The sequence below is a fragment of the Xenopus laevis genome, chromosome 5S (assembly GCF_017654675.1).
Source record: "Xenopus laevis strain J_2021 chromosome 5S, Xenopus_laevis_v10.1, whole genome shotgun sequence".
NCBI lineage: Eukaryota > Metazoa > Chordata > Amphibia > Anura > Pipidae > Xenopus > Xenopus laevis.
In genome coordinates this window covers 84,351,269-84,372,331 of record NC_054380.1, presented here as the reverse complement: position 1 = coordinate 84,372,331, position 21,063 = coordinate 84,351,269, and the positions used below count along the sequence as shown (strand labels likewise).

At 38.2% G+C, this 21,063-nt stretch overlaps 1 protein-coding gene and 1 pseudogene across 2 annotated transcripts in view; one reads left to right on the top strand and one right to left on the bottom strand.

Annotated features, from left to right (window-relative positions):
- Nucleotides 1–21,063, bottom strand: part of LOC108717438 (CUB and sushi domain-containing protein 1) — a 786,063-nt gene that overhangs the window by 432,352 nt on the left and 332,648 nt on the right. The window lies entirely within an intron of this gene.
- Nucleotides 3,474–5,088, top strand: LOC108717369 (annotated as a pseudogene). Its single transcript, XR_001935846.2, has one exon. The product of XR_001935846.2 is annotated as an elongation factor 1-alpha, somatic form-like (transcript).

Here is a 21,063-nt window from a genome sequence, read left to right as displayed (position 1 = left end):
AATGACATGCCAGTTATTTTGTGGCCATGATAATGTGTTTTGTCTTCTTTGATAACTGTATGTTTCCATCATTATAAGGAAAAAAGGCATCTCTGGTCTTGGAAGGAAATTCAGAGTTACCATTTTGCTTTACTTACAATGTCTGAAACAAATGTGTGCCTTTTATATATGTATAGAATTACAAGATTAACTTGTTTGTAATTTAGGCCATTCCTGTGCATTTAACGCACCGTAATTAATGTTGTTTAATAGAGTTGCAAAAATATATGTCCAGAAAAGTTTTTTTGTGTAATAATTTCCGCCATTTTAAATAATTGCAATTGTGGTGTTCCTAGCAATAAATTAACTAATATATCAATCTCCTCTGCATACTGTATAATGAGAATGTATGACTATGCTATACACAGTTTCTCTAGCATTATCTGGCTGTAAAAAAGTCAACCACATCATCAATGGCCTGTTTAAGCACTCTTCCACTTGTATGTACTCGGTGAATAGATGGCTGACAACAATGTTTGTGAATGCATTTACTGTCAATTGTTGAAAGAACAATGGGAGAATAGTGCAGTCCATATGAATCAAGTTCAGTTTCATAGTATAGCAGCAAATAAAAAGTAAAAAATAATAATTTCAAAGATTTTAGCTAAAATGTAAATCATTGCATGTATTGGCAATGTAATAAATGTCATAAATGAAAAACAATTGCAGTATTAAGACCTGAATATGCATTTCACAATATAATATACTGGTATTATAGATAAAATTGGTATTGCATATTTCTTATGGTTTAAAATTAGTTTGAAGTTGTTACAGGTGCTACAGTCTAAGTTCGGCTGGCAGATGGGTGTCTAAATACATTTGCTGGTTCACAAACCTATAATAACTATGCACAATGGAAACGTTTTAACATTTTGCATGACTTCTATTTTATTCCTGCATATATGTGTCATTCCTAACTAAAAATGCAGCAGATACACTTGCATTGCCCATTGAATTATATGCCACCACTTACTTAATTTTTTTTTTTTTTTTTTACAAAACACAAGACAGGAGCATACAGTATTTAGATTTGAGGCTTTAGCATTCTCCAGTGGCAAAGTTACTTTGATGTATAGTAGTTTGAAGATGCAGTCCCATTGGACTGCCAGTCAGTCATTTAGTCAGTATGTCATACTGAAATTAAAGTCAGTCTGATTTAATTTTGATGAAACATCATTGTAATCAAAAAGTAATGAAAAAAGGATCCTCTGCATAAATCCATTTTATAATTGTTTATTTTCCAGATATGTGATAAAGTTATGTAACGTATTGTGTTTAGAAAATAATGGCATTTGCTAGGGGAGTACCTGTATTTCAGCAATACAGCTTTTCTAAAGCCGACAATGAGAGTTAATCAGACAGCATTGAAGACACTGTAATTTCAGTCTTGTGACAGTCTTCTGCAATTTGCTTCCTAGAGTTTATGACTAATTTTCTTTAAGTACATAGATACGAATGCCAATGCTGCTGGTCAAGATCATGCACCTTCTATGATACCCATTCATAAAAAGAAAACAGATAAAACAGGTAATTCAGCCCTTTGTTAATTATATACTGTACATATTAGATATTCAGGCTCCATAGTTAAAAAACAAAGCTTGATTGTGAGCGATGACTAAGCTAGCACCATAATGTATTAGAGTTGCTCTTTAACTTAAAATCTTATACCAATCCCACCAATCCACAAATAGAAAAAAAAACATTTTATGACTAAACGTAACACAGTTTTGAAAAGGTTACACCATTTTTTTCTAAATAGATAACTTCTAAGAAACTAAAGCTCTCATCTTCAAAAGAATACAGTATCAGGAGAACACAAGCTCTTCCTTATTGCTAAATCCTAGAATATGTCTTATTTCTTGACTGTTTTCTGGCTTTTTGCAGCATATTTATGACCACCTCAGATAGACTCTGTTCTCTTAACTGTCTCCTCTCATTCTCCATGCCATCAGTTTCTTAGGGCCTGGGTGAAAGACTTCACCCTGTTTCAGTAAATCTGATCACTGTGGCAGTGGCCATGGATGATCACAATCCAACAGTGGAAACCATGGGTGACATGGTCAATATTGGCAATAGTTAAATCAGAGGTACAGGTGGAAACATGTACAGTAACTGGTCTGGGCAAGGACATGCTAGGGCATCTATGTTTTCTGGTTTGATGCAGAACTCTCTTGAGAAGAACCTTCATAGCTTTGTATTTTCTGGCAAAGCGAATAAATCCAACACTGGACAGTCAAATGTTGGATGGGTTAGCATTGGATGACTTTTCTGATAATTTATGACCCAACCAGGACTCTGCAACCTCTGAATTACTATCTTCCTCTGCCAAGAGGACAACACTATCAGATTGTCCAGATAATTAAATATCCTTCTAATACTGCTTTCTTTTGCTTGGCCAAATGGAAGACTTGAAAACTGAAAATGGCCAATATCTGTAGAAATTCTCACAAATTTCTGATGACCTCTTCTGATCAGTATATGCAGATTTGCATCTCCCAAATCTATGGTCCTTCCAGTCGTTCGGCTGAACCATCTTCATTATTGTTTGTAAGGGTTCCATTCTGAATGTTCTTACTAATATTCATTTGTTGAAAGCTCTGAGATCTAATACAGGCATAAGTCCTCCTTGACTAGAAATAATGGGAAATAAAACCCTTTATGTAGCTGTTCCTGTGGTACTTTGACAATTGCCCCCAAGAGTTTTAGTCATTGCAGATAATCCTTTAATGCTTGCCTTTTTATTTGACTGGATGACAGCTGTGATGGAAGAAAGTAATCTCTTTTGGGTAACTGATGAAATTCCAGAGAATGACTTCCAGAACCCACTGACCTTCAATCGAGGTAGCCCAAATTCCTGAAAAAAGACTGAACCTTCCTCTGATCTTGGGGATTTGGGCTTGTGAATCCCCTCTGGTGTGTGTTGTCTACTGCAGAGCACAGAAATGTACAAATAAATATGCACAGAAAAGTAAAAATAAATACTATGTTAAGGAAAACATCTGTCTAAGTTGCATTTAATAAGTAAATGTATGTTTCAACTTACATCCAAATTCAACTTAAAGGAATTGTTCAGTGTAAAAATAAAAACTAGGTAAATGGATAGGCTGTGCAAAATAAAAAATGTTTCTAATATAGTTAGTTATCCAAACATGTAATGTATAAAGGCGGGATGTCTAACATAATAGCCAGAACAATTCTTACTGCTTTTCAGCTCTCTTGGTTTCCACTAACTGGTTACCCTGGTGACCAAGCAGTAACCAGTCAGTGACTTAAGGGGGGGGCACATGGGCCATAACTCTTTGCTTTTGAATCTGAGCTGAATGCTGAAGATCAATTGCAAACTCACTGAACAGTTAAGTCCCATGTGGTCCCCCTTCAAGTCGCTGACGAACTCAGAGTTAGAAAGCTGAAAAGCAGGAAGTTGGATTCTGACTATATATATCATTGGACACGTAGATTCTGGAAAGTCCACAACAACTGGACATCTGATCTACAAATGTGGTGGTATCAACAAGAGAACCATCGAAAAGTTCGAGAAGGAAGCTGCTGAGATGGGAAAAGGCTCCTTCAAGTATGCCTGGGTCTTGGACAAACTGAAGGCCGAGCGTGAACGTGGTATAACCATTGACATCTCCCTGTGGAAATTTGAGACCAGCAAATACTATGTCGCTATCATTGATGCTCCTGGACACAGAGATTTCATCAAGAACATGATCACTGGTACTTCTCAGGCTGACTGTGCTGTCCTGATTGTTGCTGCTGGTGTTGGTGAATTTGAAGCTGGTATCTCAAAGAATGGACAAACCCATGAGCATGCCCTCCTTGCCTACACACTGGGTGTAAAACAGCTGATCGTTGGTATTAACAAGATGGATTTCACTGAACCCCCATACAACCAGAAAAGATATGAGGAAATTGTAAAGGAAGTCAGCACATACATCAACAAGATTGGTTACAACGCTGACACTGTTGCCTTTGTACCTATTTCTGGATGGAACGGTGACAACATGCTTGAGCCTAGCCCCAATATGCCATGGTTTAAGGGATGGAAAATCACCCGTAAAGAGGGATCTGGCAGTGGAACTACCCTGCTGGAAGCTCTTGACTGCATTCTGCCACCTAGTTGCCCAACTGATCAGCCTCTCCGTTTGCCTCTGCAGGATGTCTACAAAATTGGCGTTATTGGTACTGTACCAGTTGGTCGTGTGGAAACTGGTGTCATTAAACCAGGCATGGTGGTTACCTTTGCCCCTGTTAATGTAACAACTGAAGTGAAATCTGTTGAAATGCACCATGAAGCCCTTACTGAGGCCGTACCCGGTGACAACGTCGGCTTTAACGTCAAGAACGTTTTCGTGAAGGACGTCCGTCATGGAAACGTTGCTGGTGACCGCAAGAATGACCCACCAATGGAAGCTGGTTCTTTTACCGCACAGGTTATCATCCTGAATCACCCAGGCCAGATTGGTGCTGGATATGCCCCTTTGTTGGATTGCCACACTGCTCACATTGCTTGCAAGTTTGCTGAGCTGGAAGATTGATCGCCGTTCTGGTAAGAAACTGGAAGACAATCCCAAATTCCTGAAGTCTGGAGATGCTGCCATTGTTGACATGATCCCAGGAAAGCCAATGTGCATGGAGAGCTTCTCAGACTACCCTCCTCTTGGTCGTTTTGCTGTCCTTGACATGAGGCAGACTGTTGCCGTAGGAGTCATCAAGGCAGTGGAAAAGAAGGCAGCAGGATCTGGCAAAGTCACAAAGTCTGCTCAGAAAGCAGCAAAAACCAAATGAATATTTCCAGAGTCTCTCACCTCAGTCATAACCAGTGGTGGAGGATTGGTCTCAGAACTCTTTCTATCAATTGGCCATCAGAGTTTAATAGTCAAAGACTGGTTAATGATTACAATGCATCGCAAGAGCTTCAGAAGGAAAAAAATGCTTGTGGACACATTTGTTTGTGGCAGTTTTAAGTTATTAGTGTTTTAAATCCAGTAATTTCTAAATGGAAGCAAATCGACCAAAACCTGTCACCAAATTTGAGACCATTAACCATTCCTTTAAGAACAAACCTACAGACCCTATCTCGTACATAACACCACTGTCTTGGAGGAAAGTGCATATAAAAGTGTGTATTTAAACTGCATTATATGGGTTGCAGAGGAATACTAAGCTCAGATAGGGTTAATATCCCCCAGCCAAGTAATTAAGTGGCAGCTGAGAGAGGAGTTCCCTAGGAAAGGTAAAAGGGCTGTGTTATTGCAGGTTAGAGCTCTCCAGACACCTCCTAGAGTGGAGGGAAGTGTGGTCACATTTAAAGTGAACAGTGCAATAAATATTGACTAAAACTAGTCACTATAAAAATAAGCATAATCGCCACAGATATCTGATAGATATAAGCATTAAAGCCAAAAATATCTAATAAAATTCACTGTGTTTAAAACTCAACTGTGTATCTTGTTAGTGTCTAGTGCTCACATAAAAAATTACTGTTAATATTGCAATTTTTCAATTTTTCACAGATCTGAAATTATACATCTGGTATGTCCCCAAAAAATGATTGTATCTCCAGTGCATCCTCAGTGCTTTTGAACCAATGTGGGTGTGGTTGTACAGCATGCCGCCCCCCTAAAATCCTGCCGCCCTAGGCCCTGGCCTAGGTGGCCTTTCCACAAATCCGGACCTGATAATACAGACAAACAGATTCAGCACTCTTACAGATAGCACAGATTGATTCAACCATTCTGCTCAGTTACACAGGTATTGTCAGGAGGCTTTGTTAACAAACTACAACCAAGCACTGTACACTTCTCAAAACAATATTTTAGAGCCACCAAAAATCCTCAGTATTCAAGTAACAAAAGTAAGTAGCAAGCCTAGAAAAATAAAGGATGCTGGATCATCTACAGTCAGAAGAAAATGTTTGTGCTTGGAAGTGAAGAGTTGGTCAGGAGTTGCGAAGAGAAAAGTTTCAAATTTAGATACATACAGTATAACTAGAAACTGTGTACATTAAACTAAAAATAAACAGTAAAATACATTGCTGCAAAAAATAGTAATCTCTAATATTTTCAAATTGGAGTTTTCCTAAATCGAATTTTTGCCATGTATTAATTTTACAAAAAAGTTAAAAAAAAAACAGTGAAAAACATTTGGCAGCTTAAACCTGATTATTGTCTTTAGAAATCAATGGGAGATGTACATTTAAGATATTTTTACATTTGGGTCTTTTTTAAAGTTGATTTAAAACAAATAATAATAACAATAATTTGAGTGCCTTGAGAAAAAGCTTAAGAAACCCTGGTATAAATAAAAACTATTGTATCAGTCAGTGAGATCCTGAGAATATGCTAGTGAAATTCTAAGATGCTTATTATGAATGGTATGAGATAGAAATAGAAGTGTTTGAGCTGCAGCCGGCTTTGCAGTATAGGTTCCAAAATACCTATTTCTGCATAAACCTTTTAGAAGGTTAATCTCACACATTGATCTCTGTCATATATTATATATTATAATAATATATAATGTCAGGAAACCATACATAATGTTAAACTGTAGACACTAAAGTGGTAATATTTACAGTAATTGTTGGTCCCATAACTAAACGTGACATAATGTCTTTATGCACACTTACCCTGAAGCTAAAAATCGTTCCAGTCGGATTTAAAACAATTAAGCCAACTGAAAACACAGGCTCTATATAATATAATTGCAATAAGCCATTGGTAATATCCATTATATGAAGTAATGAACCGGGTTCTCCTCCAATATGGTTTATGAAACATTTTGAACTTTTATAAAAGTTGCGTTCCAATAAAGATCGTTTACTGATGCCAGTTAAACCAAGTGTAAAAATGTTATAAAAAGGTAGCATACTGTGTATTACACCAAATTGGCCTTAATGTTTTGTTAATGCTAATGATCTTTGTGGAATATTCCTTGGAGAGGCGGTTTGATGCCTTATTATGAACTATAACATACAGTATATAGCATTAAAAGAAAAGAAAATACTGACTGTTTTTCCAGATCAAATCAATGCATGGAGATTCTTAGTGATATCACAGCTCATTTTCTTTTCTAAAGCAGTAAACCAACAGACATTTAAAGGCATATTCTAGAATATCTTTAAATGCAAATTTGATTTTAGAACTGCAGTGTTGGTACAATAAAAAGTCCTTTTACAATTAACATTAGTCTGTTTTTTCAAATGATAGCAACTAAACTTTACAAAGAGACAAGTTTAGAAAATACAATATTTAATCAATAATAGCATGATAAGGTATTGGTCATTTAAGCCAATGCCCCTCTATATTTTAGTTTCACCAGGAAGGTGCAAAGATAGTGCTGCATTTACAGTATGTAGGTACTTGTCACCTTTTTTATTGATATATTTATTGCATGAACGAAACAAGAATAAAACTAAATTTAATTTCACAGTATTCAGACTTACAATAGGCATTTGTTAGCGCCTTCCTATGTAGTGGCTTTTTGTACCACAAGGGAATGTAGCAGCTTATTGACCCCAGTCATTGCTATGTGAACTGCACCTGAATTGGACATGCCAGTATGATCTGCACTCTGCATTTCAATGCCATGTGACTATAGTGAAGCTTAGGGACAGTTAACTCCTGCAGTGTTGCGCATTGGAGCATACAAAATGGCCAGCACACGGAATGCACTTACAAACAAACCAAAGCCAAGCATTTTCTGTCTCTGTTTGAAAGAGCTCTATATTTTCAGTGCAAAGATAGTGATTAGTTAGCTTTTTTCAAATGTGTACTCAAATGCATAATATGTATGAATCGTATCATCAAAATGTGTCTATTCAGCTCATTCACACAAGTATCCAATTCTATCTTTGCTGCAATGTATAAAGATTACTTTCAACTGTTCTTATTCTCAATCACTAAATCTCTAATTAGTCTAGTTTCCTTTCCTCTTCAATTGTGATTAGTAAAAAGCTTTTTAAATAAAATCTACCTGGCTCGGACGCTTCTGTTTTAACCTTCTGTCAAGTGCTGTCTTACTGAAAATGCTCCAGTATTCCTAAAGTCTGCAGGCTTCCACTAATAGGATTTTTGTTATCGCCCTTCAGCCCCGCTCTGCACTTATCATTTATTGCATGAAAATAGAACCAGACAATATCCATATCTTTCTTTACTTTTATTTAACACTAATGTATCAAGTAGCTGTCTCCCTCTTTTCTAAGTGAAACTACTTTTAAGTTCCCCACTGAAAACATAATTTTATTTAATTATTTTTTTTTAAATAGGTGCAAAGTGTAAAAAACCTTGGACAAATTGCAATGTTCTTGTCCACAATGCACCGTGACCCCCTCTTCATTTGTAAGACATGGCATTCAATTGCACATGTGTGTATGAATAAAAGTAGAATATTCTGCACTTCTCCAATTAGAAATTGATACATAAAGGGATCCTGTCATCGGGAAACATGTTTTTTTCAAAACGCATGAGTTAATAGTGTTACTCCAGAAGAATTCTGCACTGAATTCCATTACTCAAAAGAGCAAACAGATTTTTTTATATTCAGTTTTGAAATCTGACATGGGGCTAGACATTTTGTCAATTTCCCAGCTGCACCCAGTCATGTGACTTGTGCCTGCACTTTAGGAGAGAAATGCTTTCTGGCTGCTGTTTTTCCTTCTCAATGTAACTGAATGTGTCTCAGTGGGACATGGGTTTTTACTATTGAGTGCTGTTCTTAGATCTACCAGGCAGCTGTTATATTGTGTTAGGGAGCTGCTATCTGGTTACCTTCCCATTGTTCTTTTGTTTGGCTGCTGGGGGGAAAAAGGGAGGGGGTGATATCACTCTAACTTGCAGTACAGCAGTAAAGAGTGATTGAAGTTTATCAGAGCACAAGTCACATGACTTGGGGCAGCTGGGAAATTGACAATATGTCTAGCCCCATGTCAGATTTCAAAATTGAATATAAAAAAAACTGTTTGTTCTTTTGAGAAATGGATTTCAGTGCAGAATTCTGCTGGACCAGCACTATTAACTGATTCATTTTTCCCATGACAGTATCCCTAAATACTACTCTGGGTTTAAGAAAATGATACTTCTCTGTCTGATTGATCACATAACATTTTATTTATTCTGCTTATCCCATTAAAGATTTGCAGATCTGTTTATTGCTGTTAATGGTATCAAACAGCAGCAATCAGCAGCAGGAATGATATACTGTAAAATGCTAAGCTATGACAAATAGCCAACAGTGCAATCAAGATATTGTTTGAGGTAAGAAGAAACCACAGTCAACCACAGGGACATGCAAAAGGAAACATCTTAATTAGGTATAAGTAAGGGTAGTGGGTATGAAGAGACATGTAAAGGTCCTGGAAAGGTGAAGGGAGAAGTAAGATAGCATAGAAACTCTATTTACTATAATGGCAAAAATGGTATGACAAGTTGCAACTTGTTCAGACAATTACACAGTGGCAAAACAGGAAACAGACCCTACAGTTGTGGGGGGTGCTGAGAAAAAAGTGGGGGGTGCTCAGGAATTATATGGAAAATATTGGGTGGAAGTGTACTAATTGTGCCTGCCAGAAGCACAGTAGGAGGGGGATAACCAATCACAGCCCAGCAGGCACACAAGAAAAATCAGGTCCCCTATCAGGTCAGCCTAGCTGCTGATCTGTTCCTGTCCTTAGTGCAGTGCTGAGTGCCACCGGCTCCCCTGCATATCTTGGGAAAGGAGGCAGCAGGAAGTGGAACAGATGGGCAGGACTAATAGGGATTTTGCAGAAATCTTTGATAAACAAACTCAAAACACTACTTTTTATAAGCACATTACTTGTATATTTAAAAGAGTATAATGCACAGGCACATTCTTGTTTTTCACACAATGGGCCAGATTCAATTCATTGAGAAAAAGGTTTGTCATGTGGAAACTCATAGAGAAGATTCAGTTAGAGAGAGACATATTTGGCCAGATTCAATTCAACTCTGTTGAAGTCTATGGGAAAAAAACTGAATTAGGACAAAAGTTTTTTCTCCTGGAATTGAATCTCATCCATGAGTTTTCATGTGATAAATCATGAGATTTTTCTGGCACAATATGTCTCCTTTTACTAATTCCAATAGAGGAGTTATTTTAGGAATGACATCTAAATTATTGTGTTGATTTTAATCATATTTATTTATAAGCATTGTGGCAAAGAAGCAAAGATTTTGCACTTTTTTTGTTTGCTGGTATGACCGTATATACTCAAGTATAAGCCGACCCGAGTATAAGCCGAGGTACCTAATTTTACCTACGAAAACTGGGAAAACTTATTGACTCTAGTATAAGCCTAGACACAACTACAGCCCTGTCTCCCAGCAGCACACATTCCGCCAAAGCGACCCCCCAAGCGATCAACCGGACTTCTTTGCAAAGTTGATGGTGACAGAGAATTGCCAAACGGATTACTGTGTGCATTGTCCCACTGTCCCACTACCATGTGCAGAGGGTGCTGTGTGATATTGCCATCACTGTTAATCCTTCATATAACCAACAGAGGGCGCTGTGTGATATTGCAGTCACTGTTATTCTTTGATATAACCAACAGAGGGCGCTGTGTGATATTGCAGTCACTGTTATTCTTTCATATAACCAACAGAGGGCGCTGTGTGATATTGCAGTCAATTAATCTTTCATATAACCAACAGAGGGCACTGTGTGATATTGCAGTCACTGTTATTCTTTCATATAACCAACAGAGGGCGCTGTGTGATTTTGCAGTCACTGTTATTCTTTCATATAACCAACAGAGGGTACTGTGTGATATTGCAGTCACTGTTATTCTTTCATAAAGCCAACAGATGGCGCTGTGTGATATTGCAGTCACTGTTATTCTTTCATATAACCAACAGAGGGTGCACTGTTATTCTTTCATATAACCAACAGATGGCGCTGTGTGATATTGCAGTCACTGTTATTCTTTCACATAACCAACAGAGGGCGCACTGTTATTCTTTCCTATAACCAACAGAGGGCGCTGTGCGATATTGCAGTCTCTCCGCAAGTGAACTGTTGGTATAGGAATGATTAAAAGTGACTGCAATCTCAGCTGCTGCCCGCTGACCCGAGTATAAGCCGAGGTGGACTTTTTCAGCACATTTTGGATGCTGAAAAACTCGGCTTATACTTGAGTATATACGGTACTTTTCTGTAGTAATACATTCTTTGATGTTTTGTTTGGTGGTATAATTAAATTATTCTCATAACTTTGCTTTTCTGTGCACTATTATAATTCTATATTGATATTACTATGGTGCTGTAGAAAAATGCAGAAACATGTTTTAGAGTCTATGTGCTCCAGATTTGATTAATATTTAATACCTAGTGAGTTCAGAGACAAATTAAGTTGTCTAGGGCTTCGTCCATCAAACTGTTCACCTACTGGATCAAATTGGTTTCAATAAGAAAAAATATTTCATGGTTTAGCACATAAAAACTCACAAAAAGCCCATGGGGAAACTTGGAATTTAAGTAAAATATAAATTTTTCATTCAAATTGAATAGTGGTCTTATAATCTGATACCCAGTTAGGTCAGTATTCTGTCCTGTCCTCCAGAGGAGAAGTTTTCAGCTATATACAGTTACATATGTCAGAAGGCCAATTCAAAATATTACTGGGTGATTCAATTTTTTTTAATTAATATTTTTGCATTAGGGGCAAAACATAACCAAGTACAAGATGCTAATGTATGTAATAGCATGTTGGGGGAACACTGAAGGATTCCCAACACTTTGGCATGTTCTTTATTTTTCAAAACTTCCTGGCAGGTACATTTTTACTTGACTTGACACATGTATGAAAGTTGATACCTCTGTTCATGAGAATGTGTTCAACTGGTTTGAAAAGCAAAATACCATATTTCTCTATTGTGTGTTTGATCCTGAAAAATATATTGTTAAATGTGAAACTCCCTGTAATGTTTACATGATGTTTTTTACCGGATTTTTTCTCATGCCAATTGCATTGAAGCAGTGGGTGTTTTTCCTCAAGCCAAATGCATGGAAAAGGAAGATTATTTCATACTTACCGAGATCTTCCTTTCCTAGACGTACTCCATGTCAGTACGTTACGGGATAGCCCCTCCTCCCTGCTCCAATTAGAAGGAACCTCCCCAAGCCTTTAAAAGGCCAACCACACCCACCTACCGGCGTCTTTGTAACAAGCTCTTAAATTACCGGAAAAGAAAGGGCGGGTGTACTGACATGGAGTACGTCTAGGAAAGGAAGATCTCGGTAAGTATGAAATAATCTTCCTTTTTCCCTAGACGTACTCCATGTCAGTACGTTACGGGACATAGCAAGTTAACGTTATCCCATGGGAGGGAATATGCTTTAAGAAGAAACTGTAATAAGGAAAGGAGTATCTCTGACTAGATAGTCCACCATCATGCAAACTCTTTACCTTAATATAGAGAGTCCAGGTGAAAACCCCAGAATAAGTTCACCAGGCTAAGAATAGAGCTATAGCATAGCATATACTATAGAGAAAGAGAGAGAGAGCGCGAGAGAGAGATGTTAGCCCACTGAGAGTGAGGAACAAGTTAGCTCACTAACCACCACTTCACCCTCCAGAAGAGAGAGAGAGAGAGAGGAAGACAGTCCTGTAAAAGGCGAATTCAGCAAGCTGAAATACTTACTCTCCTACTCACCAAAAAGCATTCATCACATGTATGCCTAAATTCAGTGCAAATTGCAAGGTACCTGTAAGAAACACTTGGTAGGAGTAAGAATCCAAAACAGACACAATATAGAAATGATCTACTTAGGATATATCCATAAATGTAGGATATCCAATGTACCCTGAGGTACCCAAGGCCAGTACCATAAATATCTTCATATCAGAATGCATGTTAGTCAGAACTGTTCTAACCGAAAGCAGATCCTAAAGATCGGAGACAAGGGTACCTGAGAAAATAATTGGGATTAGAATTCCTTACCCTGTGTAAGGTCCTGTGATGAGGCAGACTCAATTAACTGTAAAGAGTTGAGCAACTCCAGTACCTAAGAAAGAGCCCCTGTTGGTTGACCCAACCTATTACTCTGAGAGGTATAACTGAATACCCCTAAGGTTACAGATCCCAATAACCACAGTGCAACTAAAGGACTAATTCCAAGATTTATGGAGGCAGATTATATGCCCTGGATAAATGTTTATAGTCACCCACAAACCTGTGTTCTCTCTACCCATAAGGGACCCATTTATATGTGGAATCAACTATACTACACATTTAATCGTTGAGGCTGACCTTGGAACTGGAGGGACGCTATGGATGTTCCAGTAAGTGTCAGAAGGGCCTCTGATCTACTAGAGTCATGCTGGGTCATATGTATCAGGAGTGGCGCAGGAATGTGAATCCGAGAACAAACCAGGATAATAGGAGTGTTGTATCTGGAAGTTACCTGGACATTGAGCTCTGTGCGAATGTTTCAGACACAATTTTCAGCAGGTGTAAATGTAATCCCCCTAGCATAGGGAATAATGTGACAGACATGGTCAAAACAGACAAAAAAAAAAAAATACTTCCAAGCCTCCCATTTGAAGCTAGACAAACCTGTAGGACAGATACATAAAATATCCTTAATTCATTCTCAATGAAATTAATGACTGGAAATGGTAAGAGATTACACTCTACTGTAATGACTGCAACCGTCCCACTTAAGGGAAGACTATGATCCTGCTCAGAAGAGCCAAGTACATTTTCGGCCGAAACAATAGGACAAGTAGCAACTGCAGTATGTAACTGTAAGGAGGAAGATCCGAAACTGCTGGTGTTCCAAGAGGGAACAGACATAGAGAGGGAAAATAATTAACGCTCCTAGGACGCCTCCATCTGCTGTCCTATCAGTTACCTATCTGGTGTGGAAGAACAGCCAGCCCTGTATTCTAAAAAACCACTAACTAGGGGATTGAGAAATTGAAGAAAAAAATAAATAAATGGGCCCAAAATAAGTGCCTTCTGGACACAGAGCCTTAAGTCACAAAGCCGTTTTGATAATAGTATAAGGTAGTATAAGCAGAATATCCCTATCCTGGGCCAGACTTGAACAGAGGTCATCTCTATGGACTAACAAGACACTTTGAAGACTCCTTTAGCCTGAAAACCCTTGGTTTGAAATATATACCTTATGCAAATTCCCAGTGGCCTGATATGTATGTGTACCCTGTCTCTATAGACACCCTGTATTGGCAGATAAAATGTCCCATCTATCCTGACATTAAGAATATCAGTAGAAATAGTATAGGAATAACACTGGGTAGTGGCTCCCCTCTCTAATTTGTAGGAGGCACTAAGGAGTCACCCTAGAAAATGGTAGAAATACATCTGGGGATCCTTCAGCCAAGCATAGAGAACTGTATACCTTGTTCTTCCTTAAACCTATGAATATGGAATTTCCACAGGTTGCACCCCTAGAAACTAGCCAGATGTCCTGGCTGCTATAGTGAAATTTATGGATGAAGAGTTCAAGTACTGATTGTTCCAGGAATCTTCAAAAATACTATATGTTGCATAAAAATATAGGTTTATTGAGCCAACGTTTCTGGTTCCAAAAAAGAACCCATCCCAAGAACACAAATCATATATAGATATCTGTGCAAACATATATACACACTCATATACATGCCTTAGTATTAAAATATATGCACCTGCCTATGACCCTCTTATAGATGCAAGCATATATGTTGCTTGGTAGACCAGTTGTATTATGGAGTTTATCCATTAATTGAGCATTTGTTCTGAAGGCAGTAGAATCCCCCTGCAGGATGTGGGCCATGGTGCAAGCATATATTAAAATATGTGATAATAATATGTACCTCGGTCAGAGTCCTAAGCTCCTGGTAGAGCACAGTACCCGACCCCAGAGCTCGAGCTGCGTGGGTAGTAATAAACTGCACAATTGACTGGGCAAAGCAATTATCTGGTCCTCCATTCGTTCAGGCAGTGATCGGTGATACAAGGCTGCTGAATCTGGAAAAATTTACATTCAATGGTCCCAAAAGTAGTACATACCTGTGGTTATTGTTAACCCAGCAATCCTTATGACAGACAGGCTTCAGAACTCCTGTAGTGTTTATCAAGACAAAGTTAAGCTCACCTGCCATCGGGAAAAAATATTGCCTAGTGTCTAATTTATTAAGCCATATCTTATCCCAGGAGCAATGCCATGGAATGAAAAGACATTCATATGTAGGTATTCCTATCAGTAGTCATCTGGATTAAACCTGAATGTACCCCAGAAACAATTACAACCCCATGTAATGCATAGTTTAGGTTAACTGCAGTCAGAGCAAACCTATATCCGACCTTCATAGCCACCCAGTCCAGTGATCTACATCTATTAGAGCTACTGGTTCAAGGTGAGCAATAATTAGAGCATATCATACTGCAGAGAATAGGAGCATACCGATATGATCATCGCAACATGTAATACATAAAATATTAGCTACTGCTTAGGGCATGCGTAAATCTGGCCCTAGCCGTTCCCAGGCCTGTGCTTTACATACCTTAGGGCTACCTATTCCAGGTGAGCCATAGCCAGGGTATATACTGCAGAAGAAAATATAAGCACAGATTCAATCACAGTAACATGAAATACATAGTTTATATTAGCTGCTGCTTAGGGCAAGCATATCTCAGGGCCTAGCAACTCAAAAGGCCTGTGCTCTACATCCATTAGGGCTACTTGTTCCATGAGAGAAATAGCCAAATCGTAAACTGCAGAAAACCTGTAGTACATAGTTAGGTTAGCTGCTGCTTATAGCAAGCATGTATCAGGACCTAGCAGCAAGACAGATCTGTGCTCTACATCTCACAGGGCTACGTGTTCTTTGTAAACAATAGCCAGAGCATAAGCTGTATAACAAAATAGTAGCACAGGTACAATCACAGCAATATGAAATACATAGTTAGATTAGCTGCTGCTTCGAGCAAGCATGTCTCAGGGCCTAGCAGCCAGCCAGACCTGTGCTCTACATCCTGTAGGGCCACGTTTTACCTGTGAGCAATAGCCAGAGCTTAAGCTGTAGAACAAAATAGGAGCACAGGTACAATCACGGAAACATGAGGTCCATAGTTTAGATTAGCTGCTGCATAGAGCAAGCTTATATCGGGCCCTAGCATTCAGCCAGACCTTTGCTCGACCTCCATTATGGCTACCTGTTCTATGTGAGCAATAGCCAAAACATAGAATGCAGAACAAAAATAGCTTAATACATATTATGGATTATCTGATGTTTATAGCAAGTATATATCAGAGCCTAGCAGCCCCCCCAGCCCAGTGATCCATATTCAATAGGGCTACTGGTGTCCTATTTGTAAATGGCTTGTGCTTTCAGGCAGGAAACAATCATAACCAGGCACAGTGCAGATAAGCATATGAATATATAGCCTGCAAGCAGTTAGTTAGACTTTAGTACACTGCAGAACAGCATATGGACACACTCCTTACCTGCTGCTCATTATGCAAGGCTGGAAGCAGACCCTTTAATGTCACAAATTCCAGGACACTATTGTTAACGGGAAAACAGGCCTCACAAGTTTACTGACAACAGCAGGACTTACCTGAGGCTGCAGCTTCCTCGCTTGCTGAGTTAGAGAGTGGGCGGGGCCATCTCCACTTGCTTTAGCTGGACCTGATTATACTCAGCTGGTGTCTGCACTCAGTGGGGGTTGATTATACTCAGCTGGTGTCTGCATAGGCAGGGAACCCAAAGCAACTGCGTGGGTTATACTGAGGCGAATTGGATAATTAGTGTTGGTGCTTCCTGCACAGGCCCAAGTTTGCTATAATATGAAGCCTATAGCGAAACTTTTTTTTTTTTTTTTTTTTTTTTTTATATTTTTTATTATTATTTTAAACTACCTCCACCTTAGGAAAGTCTGTTGAGGGAGGCAGTTGGCCATGACCTGCCCCCATTAAAACAAAAATAAAACAAAGGTAACAGGGGGCAGTAAGGTTCAGGCCCCTAACTAATTAGCCTAAATTACCTGCCACCTCCCTCGCCCATTCGTAAAAATGGGGTGTAGGGGCCACATACACCAGTGCCGCCTGAGGCCCTCTGGGCAGGTCGGGAGGGCACACGAATGGGGGGACAAGCACCTGCCACCCAATGCTCTTGATAGCAATACAGGAAGGCAACTGAAATACAGGCAGACAAGGAGTAGCAAACATTGCACCTCAGTGCCTTACCTGATTCAAAAGCTGAAGTTCAGAAGACTCCAGGTCTGAGGTAGTGTGCTGGGGGGAAAAAAGGTCCCATGGACCAAAACCCCTGTCCCTAGGACGCCTTCCGGGCAGGCCTAATGCTTTCCTAGGCGTAAAAGAGAAAAACAAAAATTTGCTTCTAATGATTGAGGCCTTTGTTCAGAGAACAAAGCCAAGAGCATAAGAGAAGGAAAAAAAAAGACGCCGGTAGGTGGGTGTGGTTGGCCTTTTAAAGGCTTGGGGAGGTTCCTTCTAATTGGAGCAGGGAGGAGGGGCTATCCCGTAACGTACTGACATGGAGTACGTCTAGGGAAAGTCAATTGCCATTTTTTTTTTTTGAAATTGTAGCACAGATTTGAAAATATTTTGACACTATTGAAACTGCTTCGTATAAATTACTGACGCTTAATAAATTCACTCTAGTCACTTATGTTGTGTTTACTACATTTCTTAAAAAAAGGGAGGGGCTCTCACATGGTAACGTTTAAAACAAATTGGAGGATGTATGAAATTATTAAGCTGGCATATGATTATTGGCTTTACCATTTACATGAGTCCATAATGACTCATTCTGTAGTAATAATCAATTGAAATGAATTAATAATACAGACAGAAGCATATATGACTCAATACAATTATTCATTATAATGTAGTGCACAAAATTATATAACAGCATCCAGCTAGAATGACAGCTGAAAGATGTCATTCTTATAGAAGGCTATGCATAGTAAATACCCTGATCTTCCACATACAAAACACTTTTTGATATAATTTAAATCACTTAAAGGAGAAGGAAAGGTTAAAACTAAGTAAGTCTTATCAGAAAGGTCCATCTAAATATACCAGTAAACCCCCAAAGTAGTGCTGCTCTGAGTCCCCTGTGAAAAGAAACACTGCATTTCTTTCCTTCTATTGTGTACTCATGGGCTTCTGTATCAGACTTCCTGCCTTCAGCTTAAACCTCATTGCCCTGGGCAAGAGCATGCTCAGTTTGCTCCTCTCCCCCCACCCCTCCCTTCTCTACTGTAATCTGAGCCCAGAGCAGGGAGAGACTCAGGCAGGAAGTGATGTCACACCATGTTAATACTGCAGCTCCTATTCTAAACAAACAGAGAGTTTCTAGAGCTTTTTACTCAGGTATGGTAAAACATTCTACAGAATAAATATAGCATTCTAGCTTGCACTATTGTGGCTAATCTATTGGCAATAAAATGCCTCTGTAGCTTTCCTTCTCCTTTAAACCTTCCTGAAAGGTTTTCCATTAGATACAAACTTTACTTACAACAACGAATTAGCAATTATTTAGAACTTGGACAGAATATGTTTAAAACATGTTTTGAAAATCACATAAAACAATCTATTGAATTTACTTCAAAATATTTCACTATTAATGTTGTACAAAAAGCGGACCTTCTCAGTACATTATAATTAATCTCAGGGAAAAGCCTATAAAAATGACAGAGATCAGCTAAATAGATTTTTACATCTTGGGAATAGCTGTTAAACAAATTGTATTGTGTCCAAGGAATTTTGCATTGGTAAATAAAAAGAAAGAAAACATATCCTTGTCATGCATGTCTTGTCTTGTCTAAATTATCTTTCTATCCTTATTCATGTCATACTTAGAAAATCATAAATAAAGTTGGCTATGTCCTTCATTTGCTTAAATCAATGTAGAGCTTGAATATTTCTCCTATGTGGATATAGTGAAGAGTGAATCTGTTCCGTTTTTGCTTCACCTAAAAATTCACAAAACTACAGAAAAATTTGCAAAATGGTAAAAAACTTATGAGTTTATGGGTGTTTTTTTTCCTGGCACCTTTGTACTTCTTTTTGGCTACCAATAAAATATTTTTCCTTACTTTCAAGTCTTGTTGACTGTGTTGAGCAAATCTGTCCTGTTTTACTTTGTATCAAAATTTGTAAACTGGCATTAAACGTTGATGAATTGCATTTTTTCTAAATATACTGATACACAAATGCCTCCTATCCACTATTCTACAACGTCTTAGTCAATAGAAAAAAGGCTCCCATGTTGCCAGTCTGTGACTTTTGACATTGTCTCTGGTCGCCTGATAATAATATCTACTACTACACTCACACAACTACTGTATGTTGCTGTTCAGCCAAAATGTACCCTCTACAGTTAATATATTACTGGTTTACAAACACAAAAAATACATCTGACCACCAAAAGTTATTATATGGGGGCTCAAATCTCTGTTGCTCAAATCCCATTGCTTAATGTGGAAGGAGAGGGGAGGATAATATGATGCAAGAATTTTTTGTGTACTGTGCAACATCTTTGTCTAATGTGCATTTATATTGTCATGCACAAAGCAGACCATGTGGCAAATTTTTGGTACCATTTCGCAAAAATTTATTTATTTTTACGGTTTACAAAAAATAAGAGAAGAAGAGAAAAAAAACAGAAAGAAAAAGACAAAACAGGTAAGTAAGGGAATTGGTGGGGAAATAAAGGTAGGGGGTAGGTAAGTAGGTAGGTTGGTAGGTAGTCTCTGCTTATAGTAAGTGAGTCTGGCATTGTTAGATGCTATTGAAAGAGTTACTGCTTGTGTCGATCCTCTTTTTTTTTTCAATGCTGGTTAAAGTAATTGGATTTCCATGCCTTTAGTTAAATATATTTTGCTTCTCGCAATTAGTCCTTCAAAGGTAAGGTTAGAGTCTATTAAATGTAGCAGGTCTTCCTTTTTTGGTATTTCCTGTGATTTCCATAGTATGGGTATTAACAGTCTAGCTACTGTGAGGATATGAAATATGAGCATTCTATGGGTAGATGGATTGGTATGTAGATTGAGACTTAGCAATGCCATTTCTGGGGTCAGAGCCATTGAGTTATAGGTTATTTGGGTGAGTATTTAGTATACATCATTCCAAAATAGTGAAAGATTTGGGCTGGACCACCAAATATGAAACATTGTTCCTTCTGTCCTAATGCATCTCCAACAATTTTTTGAAATGGTTGGGAACATCCGGTGAAGTATATATAAAATTTTTCATGATTTTCTATATGATATGACTAGTGCATTTGGAATACTTGAGTGCTGAGTTGGCTGCTTGTATCCACTGTGGCATTGTGAATGTGACATTAAGATCCTATTTCCACTTTTGCATGTGCATCGGTTTTCCTTTATCAGGGGGGGGTTGAAAGAATCTTATATATTTTTGATAAACCTTTCTTTTGTCCTGCTGAAGCAAAGTTGTGCAAATGCGGTTTGTTGTTGCAGTGGTCTTTTCTCCTGTTGAGCTAGTAAATGACGTATTTGTACAAGTAATTTTTCGTTAAATTATATTGTGTTTGTAAGTCTTCATACACTTTTAAGCTAGTGGTTGTGAACAACTGGGATATAGTTGTTATACCTAATTTCTTATATTGAGGTTTAGTATCATTATTTCTAGGATTTTTAATGATGATTGTGCTGCTGGAAAAATGTGAATTTGTCTGTTGGTTTTGATTTGGATCCATATTCACAGTGCTATATTTGAAGTGTGATATTGTATCTTATTTTGCAATGGTGAAGTTAGAGTTTTGGCCCACATAATTTGTTGCAGTGTATTTGGGTATATTTGTCTCTGTTTAATTTGTATCCAGTGCTTTTGATAAGGAGGAAGATTCCATTGTTTTAATTGCTCCAATATTGTTGCTTTATAATAATTTTCTATATTAGGGACTCCAAATCCTCCCTCTTGCATGCATGTATTTGCGTTGGATTTTGGGTCCCCCCCATATAAAATTATCTATTACCTTTTGTACTTGGTTTAAAAAGGATTTTG